This window comes from Tursiops truncatus, chromosome 17, assembly GCF_011762595.2.
Source record: "Tursiops truncatus isolate mTurTru1 chromosome 17, mTurTru1.mat.Y, whole genome shotgun sequence".
Classification (NCBI taxonomy): domain Eukaryota; kingdom Metazoa; phylum Chordata; class Mammalia; order Artiodactyla; family Delphinidae; genus Tursiops; species Tursiops truncatus.
In genome coordinates this window covers 55,368,059-55,377,022 of record NC_047050.1, presented here as the reverse complement: position 1 = coordinate 55,377,022, position 8,964 = coordinate 55,368,059, and the positions used below count along the sequence as shown (strand labels likewise).

Below are 8,964 nucleotides of genomic sequence, written 5' to 3'. Positions count from 1 at the left end.
CTTTCTAAACAATATTATTTCTAAATAATATAATAAAAAAAATAATAATTATTATTATTTAAGATGCTTCCTTAATAGTGTCATGGTAACAACTCAATGTGAATTACTTCAGAACCATGAAGAGAAACTTGTTTCAAATAGACACAATATTTGTTTTTTTACTTTATGAATCCAAGCAGAGCCCAAAGGAACTACTGCTGATCTTCACTATTTATCTTGTCAAAGTAAAAGTTTTTAAAAGTTGAAAAGTGTGAATCTCATACAAATATAGAATAAACATAGCAAAGGTTTACTTAACTTATTAATGAGGTTTATCACTCAGGGTTCAACCAGGTAAGCAGAATAAGTAAGATATATGGATATACCGCTCCTCCCGAACACATTTATTGATTTTTTTGTTTTATTCCAAGGAACTGTTTTACAAATTATGAGGACTGCTTAAGCAAATCTGATATCCCAAAGGTCAGAAAGTCAGGAAGGGAACATCACAAGCAGGTTGGCACCCACAGCATGAGCCAAAGGTTTTTGTGACAGGCAGTTAGGAAAGAATGGTTAAAAGTAGGTTGGAACCCAATAGAGCTCAGGGTGTGTCCTCAGGGAAAGCTTAGACCCTTTTTAAGGCCTTCCTACAGAATACTTAACTTGTGGGCCCACCCAAAGTAATCTCCCTAAATTAAAGTAAAACTGATCAGGAACTTTACATCTGCCAAATCTCTTCATAGAAGCACCTAGGATAGGATTTGATTGGGTAACTGGAAGAATACAGATTCATGCTGGAAAACAGTTGCTGCTTCTTTTTTGTCCTCCAGCTCTCAGGAAGAATATCTCTGTAGCCCACCATAGCTGGAAACATACTAGAAAGGCAATTCTGGAGAATGTAGTTTATCCTAGGCAAGTTGACACACCACAAAAGCCATATCTGAATATTTATAGACTCTATTCTAAGGTCTGAGTGTGTTCTCCCCAAATTCATACATTGCACCTTAACTCCCAAAGTTGATGGTATTAGAAGGTGAGATCTTTTGGGGAGTGATTGGATCATGAGGGCAGAGCTCTCATAAATGAGACTGGTGTCCCGTAAAAGAGGCTCCAGAGATATTCCTAGCTCCTTCTGCTGAGCAAGGACATGGTAAGATACAAACTGGTTAATGTTCAATAAGGCAACAAAACTATAACCTTTGGGGCAATTGGTTCCATCAAGACAGAAGACAATTTACATCTCTACCAGACAAAAATCCACAAGTCAAGATGTAACTTCATAGACTTTGAGATTTAATTAATAATAAACAGCAAGTCAAACATAGGCCTAGATGATTAAATGATTTTTGTGTGGGTCTACTAGGCAATGTTTCAGTATAACATCCTTTTGGTTTAGTTCCAAGTACAGTTTTTATTTTTCATAAAAATTTATTAAATATTTCATCTACTTTTATTACTAAATAATAACCTTTTCTTGAGAGTTTAGATTTCCTGAAATATTATATTCTATCTGCTTAAGCAGAAGTGAGTGTTCTTTTTGCAATTTAATGGTGATATCTTTTGGTCTTCTCAGATCTAGACACATATAACTACTAACCCTTCCTGAGCTATAACTGTCTATCACAGGAGTTTCTCTGTGTACAAAAATGGGAAATGTGTTCTAGGTACATGAGTCCCTTGAATCTATAGGTCCCAAGCAATTAGAAAGGAAGAAAGAAAAAAAGCGGAAAGAAGATCTTTATTTTACTTAAAGGCCCTGAATAAGGGTGACAGAAATATTAGGAAGGGAGAATAAAAGGAGGAAAGAGGAGAAGCATTATTTAGTTGTGAAAATTTTTTTCTATGAGGAAATAAGACATAGACCCCAATTTAAAAACAATCAATTGACAATATATGAACAATAAGAGGAAAGAAAATGGTATGTCTATTGAAAATTCCATGCTATTAAAGCTATATATTACTATTTTGAATCCAACTGATTAATCTTTTTCTTTCCTAAACTGAGGACCATATCCTATAAACCAATTATTAAGTAAATGTTCCTAAGTATACATTTCAAATGCACCTTGAAGTTAAAAATTTGGAGGAAAAACCAAAAAAGTCATCTATGCAAGTATTTTTCATTTGACTTAAAAAAATTACTTTGTAATAGAGTCACTACGTTCTTTACTGAGATCTTTAATACAATTGTTTAAGAGTTTTTACCTCATATCAATGAAGACATCACTAACGTTATAAATAGAAAATTCATATTTTAAACTATAAATACTTGTGCTCTGAACACATTCATATTTATATGTATTCAACCTATTGTCTCACTTTAGATGTATTAGGAAGTTATTGCAAGAAATACATAATAAACGTCTAACACATTTCTCTCTCTTCACTGACTCCTTTCCCAGTTATCAGCTAATTAGCTGTCAACATCATTATTCTAAAATTTAAGGATCTTTGTTTTACTTTCTGGCTTAAAATGTTTCCATGATGCACAGTGCCTACCACTTACCTAATGCCACTTGCCTAAGCATGGTAGTCAAGGATGAATGCCACTTACCTAGCATGGTGGTCAAGGCTGAATGAATGCCACTTACCTAAGCATGGTAGTCAAGGCCCTTCATGATCCAGACCTTATTATCTCTCTAATTTCAATTTCGGCCATGCACAGTCAGCTTCTATGTGCACTATACCTCCTTCAAAAGGAAAAAGACTTGTTATTTCCCAAATCCTCACGTAAGCCTTGCTGTATCATATTTTCATGTACAATTACCCCTGCAAGAAATACCCTTCACCCACTGTCATTCTCTAAAGCTTCTATTCATCCTTAAAAACAGCTTAGATTCTCTTCCTCTGAGTAAGCTTTCACTATCCTTTCCTCTTCCACCCAGGCAGCTAAGTAAAACTCTTCTGGGTTCTAATGACACTCTCTGGGGATAACTGCTACAGCCCTCAGCTTATCAGTGATTCAGAAGGCTTTTGTGCAAGTTTGTTTCACCCTGAGTGCTGATGCTTTTCTTTCTTTCTCTTGTTCCCAGAATCGAATTCAGGGTTTAATTAGGTAATAGTTGCCTATTCAAAATAAACATTTGTTGAATACTTAATATATTCAGGTCCTCTGATCTGGTGCTGGTTTTGGGAAACTAAAGGAGGTAAGTAGAGAAGCCATTCATCTGAGGTCATGGACATTCTATTACCTTTATTTACTGGTGGGTCTCAAATTTTACCCTGGTTTAAATCTCTTTGTTAAAACACAGATTGCTTGGCCTCCTCCCAGAGTTTCAGATTCTGTAGGTCTAGCCTGGAGCCACAGAATTTGCATTTCTAACCAGCATCCAGTTGCTGTTTCTGCTGCTCAAGGACCACAATTTAAGAACTATTGCTCTATATCCACACAAAGACCAAGATGCTAAAAGAAAATATGTATATTTAATAAAAGCTTATCTAACTGGTCTTGTTTTATTTATAAAGACAACCTTAGTACAGAATATGATTTATTCTGTTCCTTTCTAAATCAAGAGAAATAAAAAGATATTTTATTTTACATTATTTATATATATTTTATTTTATTCAATAATGAAGATCAATATTCTGAGTTTTCCATCATAATCATATATTTCCCTCCCCCTTCCCCCTTCCCCTTCCATTACTTTCCCATATGTTTAACAGATGCATTTTTAAAAAAAATGTTGACAATGTTCGTTTTCTTTCAAAATAGTGGAACTTAACTCTTTTGCAGGGAGGGAGAGATTATCATAACCCTGCATCTTCCCATGAAAGCAATTAACCCATTCTCCAGAAAACTGTATATACAGAACTGAGAGTACAGAAATAAAACATAGAGCTATGGCCAATTGCTTTTTGACAAGGATGCCAATTCCACTCAATGGGAAAGAATAATCTCTTCCACAAATGGTGCTGGGACAATTGGATTTCTATGTGCAAAAGAATTTCATTGAACACCTACTTTATTTCATATACAAAAATTGACTAAAAATGGATCAACAATATAAGTGCTAAAAACTGTAAAATCTTAGAAGAAAACCTAGGGGTAAATCTTCATGACCTTGGGATTGGCAACGGATTCTTAAATATGACACCAAAAGCACAGCAGCAACCACAAAAAAATAAGTTGAACTTTATCAAAATTTAAACATTTTGTGTATTAAAGGACATTATCAAGGAGTTGAAAAGATAGCCTAAAGAATGGGAGAAAATATTTGCAAATCCTAGATCTGATAAACATTTAAAATTCAATATATTTAAAGAACTCTTAAAACTCAACAAAAAGACAAACGATGGGCAAAGGACTTGCATAGACATTTCTCCAAAGACATACAAATGGCCTACAAGAACATGAAAAGACATTCAACATCGTTAGTCACTAGAGAAATGCAAATCAGAACCACAATAAGATATCATTTCACATGTGCTAAGATGGATATAAGAAAATAAAATTTAAAAATGAAAATAACGAGTGTTAATGAGGATGTGGAGAAACTGGAATTTTGGTATATCATTGGTGGAAATGTAAAATGATGGAAAGGTAAAATGGGAAAACAGGTTGTTCCTCAAAAAACTAAATATAGAGTTGCTATATGACCTAGCCATTCCACTCCTAGGTTTATACTTCCCCCAGTTGAAAACAGGGATCCAAAAAAATGTTCAATGAAGCATTGTTCACAATAGACAAAAAGTAAAAACAAACAAACAAAAAATGTGTCCATCAACAGATAAATGGATAAGCAAATTGTGATATATACATACAACAAAATATTATTAAGCCCTAAAAAGGTATGAAATCCTGATGCATGCTATGACATGGACAAACCTTGAAAACATTGTTATAAATGAAATAATTGGACATAAAAGGACAAATACTGTATAATTCCAGTTAATGATATATCTAGAATAGGGAAATTCATAGAGACAGAAAGTAGGTTAAAGGTTACCAAGGGTTTCCTCTGGGCAGGAAGGGGAGGTGAAGGAATAGTCAGCAGTTCAGCCCAGGAAAATGGCCAGGAAGAAGCTGCAGAGGTTCCTGAGTGACCAGGGTGACAAAGAGCGTAGCCTGACCACAGAGATCCTGGATGTTTGGTCCCTTAGCTTTAATACCAGATTGAGGTGGTCTGGTATATGCTTTGTATGCAGCATTTTCTATTCTATCCTTGGAACTGGATTGCTATGGCTTCCTGGTGGCATAAAAGTTTTGGCAGTGTTTTAGAGCCTGGGAAATAATCCTGCATGAGTCAGTATGAGTTTTCTAATGGGCTCTGTGAAGCAACTGACGAAAATATTTGAAACAAGATTGCCTGCAACAATTATTATTCTTTTTTGTTTGTTTCATATTTACACTGTGTGCTTATTTTTGGTCACATAAGAAGGGAATGAATATGTTGCAGTTCTTGTGAAGAGCCTAATATAGTCTATCATGCATCTTATATGCAAAAGATGCAGTCATGAAAGGCTATTTTTCTCTCCTAAGTTGAAAATCAGAAACTCTTTGAAAACAGTGTTTGAAAGTGTATGCTGTGGTTTTGGTTAAGTATGATTTTCTTGATACAATAATCATTCCAAAAAAAATGCAATAATTTAAGACCATTTGTATTCTGCTACAAACTACATGGTTGAATAAACTGTTAAATGCTTGTAATTTTTTAAAATTTTTTTATACAGCAGGATCTTGTTAGTCATCAATTTTATATACAACAGCGCATACATGTCAATCCCAATCGCTCAATTCACCACACACCTCCCCCGCCATTTTCCCCTCTTGGTGTCCATACGTTTGTTCTCTACATCTGTGTCTCAATTTCTGCCCTGCAAACCGGTTCATCTGTACCATTCTTCTATGCTGGATCATATGGTACTTCTATGTTTAGTTTTTTAACGAACCTCTATACTGTTCTCCATAGTGGCTGTATCAATCTATATTCCCGCCAACAGTGCAAGAGGCTTTCCTTTTCTCCACACCCTCTCCAGCATTTATTGTTTGTAGATTTTTTGATGATGGCCATTCTAACTGGTGTGAGGTGATACCTAATTATAGTTTTGGTTTGCATTTCTCTAATAATTAGTGATGTTGAGCAGCTTTTCATGTGCTTATTGGCCATCTGTATGTCTTCTTTGGAGAAATGTCTATTTAGGTCTACTGCCCATTTGGGGATTCTTTTTTTTTTTTTTTTTTTTTTTGTGGTACACAGGCCTCTCACTGTTGTCGTCTCTCCAGTTGCGGAGCACAGGCTCCGGATGTGCAGGCTCAGCGGCCATGGCTCACGGGCCTAGCTGCTCTGTGGCATGTGGGATTTTCCTGGACCAGGGCACGAACCCATGTCCCCTGCATCGGCAGACAGACTCTCAACCACTGCGCCACCAGGGAAGCCCTGTTTTTTTAATACTGAGCTGCATGAGCTGTTTATATATTTTGGAGATTAATCCTTTGTCCGTTGATTCATTTGCCAATACTTTTTCCCATTCTAAGGGTTGTCTTTTCGTTTTGTTTATGGTTTCCTTTGCTGTGCAAAAGCTTTGAAGTTTCATTAGGTCCTATTTGTTTATTTTTGTTTTTATTTCCATTACTCTAGGAGGTGGATCAAAAAAGATCTTGCTGTGATTTATGTCAAAGAGTGTTGTTCCTATGTTTTCCTCTAAGAGTTTTATAGAGTCCAGTCTTACATTTAGGTCTCTAATCCATTTTGAGTTTATTTTTGTGTATGGTGTTAGAGAGTGTTCTAATTTGATTCTTTTACATGTAGCTGTTCAGTTTTCCCAGCATCACTTATTGAAGAGACTGTCTTTTCTCCACTGTATATCCTTGCCTCCTTTGTCATAGATTAGTTGACCATAGGTGTATGGGTTTGACTCTGGGCTTTCTATTTTGTTCCATTGATCTATGTTTCTGTTAATGTGCCAGTACCATATTGTCTTAATTACTGTAGCTTTATAGTATAGTCTGGAGTCAGGGAGTCTGATTCCCCCAGCTCCACTTTTTTCCCTCAAGACTGCTTTGGCTACTTGGGGTCTTTTGTGTCTCCATACAAATTTTAAGATTTTTTGTTCTAGTTCTGTAAAAAAATACCATTGGTAATTTGATAGGGATTGCACTGAATCTGTAGATTGCTATGTGTAGCATAGTCATTTTCACAATATTGATTCTTCCAATCCAAGAACATGGTATATCTCTCCATCTGTTTGTGTCATCTTTGATTTCTTTCATCAGTGTCTTATAGTTTTCTGCATACAGGTCTTTTGTCTCCCTAGGTAGGTTTATTCCTAGGTATTTTATTCTTTTTGTTGCAATGGTAAATGGGAGTGTTTCCTTAATTTCTCTCTCAGATTTTTCATCATTAGTGTATAGGAATGCAAGAGATTTCTGTGCACTAATTTTGTATCCTGAAACTTTACCAAATTCATTGATTAGCTCTAGTAGTTTTCTGGTGGCATCTTTAGGATTCTCTATGTATAGTATGTCATCTGCAAACAGTGACAGTTTTACTTCTTCTTTTCCAATTTGTATTCCTTTTACTTCTTATTCTTCTCTGATTGCTGTGGCTAGCACTTCCAAAACTATGTTGAATAATAGTGGTGAGAGTGGACATCCTTGTCTTGTTCCTGATCTTAGAGGAAATGCTTTCAGTTTTTCACCATTGAGAAGGATGGTTGCTGTCGGTTTGTCATATATGGCCTTTATGATGTTGAGGTAGGTTCCCTCTATGCCCACTTTCTGGAGAGTTTTTATCATAAATGGGTGTTGAATTTTGTCAAAAGCTCTTTCTGTATCTATTGAGATGATCATATGGTTTTTATTCTTCAGTTTGTTAATATGGTGTATCACATTGATTGATTTGTGTATATTGAGGAATCCTTGCATTCTTGGGATAAACCCCACTTGATCATGGTGTATGATCCTTTTAATGTGCTGTTGGATTCTGTTTACTAGTATTTGGTTGAGGATTTTTGCATCTATATTCATCAGTGATATTGGTCTGTAATTTTCTTTTTTTGTAGTATCTTTGTCTGGTTTAGGTATCAGGTGATGGTGGTCTCATAGAATGAGTTTGGGAGTGTTCCTTCATGTGCAATTTTTTGGAAGAGTTTGAGAAGGATGGGTGTTAGCGCTCTCTAAATGTTTCATAGAATTCACCTGTGAAGCCATCTGGTCCTGGACTTTTGTTTGTTGGAAGATTTTTAATCACAGTTTCAGTTTCATTACTTGTGATTGGTCTGCTTATATTTTCTATTTCTTTCTGGTTCAGTCTTGGAAGGTTATACCTCTCTAAGAATTTTTCCATTTCTTCCAAGTTGTCCATTTTATTGCCCTAGAGTTGCTTGTAGTAGTCTCTTAGGATGCTTTGTATTTCTGCAGTGTCTGTTGTAACTTCTCCTTTTTCATTTCTAATTTTATTGACTTGAGTCCTCTCCCTCTTTTTCTTGATGAATCTGGCTAATGGTTTATCAATTTTGTTTTATCTTCTCAGAGAACCACTTTGAGATTTCTGGAGAGCGATCTCTGGGAGAGCTTTTGTCGTTTGATATTATGTGGAGCTGGGAGGTCTCTGGTGGACCTGAACTCGGTTCTCCCACCTCAGAGGCACAGGCCTGACAGCTGGCTGGAGCACCAAGATCCTGTCAGCCACATGGCTCAGAAGAAAAGGTAGGAAAAAAAGAAACAAAGAAAGAAAGAAAGAGAGAAAGAAAGAAAGAAAGAAAGAAAATAAAGTTATTAAATAAAAAATAATTATTAAAAAATATTAAAGAGTAATTAAAAAAAAAGAAAAGAAAGAAGAGAGCAACCAAACCAAAAAACAAATCCACCAATGATAACAAGCACTAAAAACTATAGTAAAAAAAAAAAAAACCCCAAAAACAAAAACAAAAAAAATGGACAGACAGAACCTTAGGATAAATGGTGAAAGCAAAGCTATACAGACAAAATCACACAAAGAAGCATACACATACACACTCACAAAAAGAGAAAAAGGAAAAAATTAT

At 35.4% G+C, this 8,964-nt stretch overlaps 1 pseudogene; it reads left to right on the top strand.

Annotated features, from left to right (window-relative positions):
* The first annotated feature begins 4,987 nt into the window (after positions 1 to 4,987).
* On the top strand, positions 4,988 to 5,462 carry LOC101334721 (vesicle transport protein SFT2A pseudogene; annotated as a pseudogene).
* The last annotated feature ends 3,502 nt before the right edge of the window (positions 5,463 to 8,964 follow it).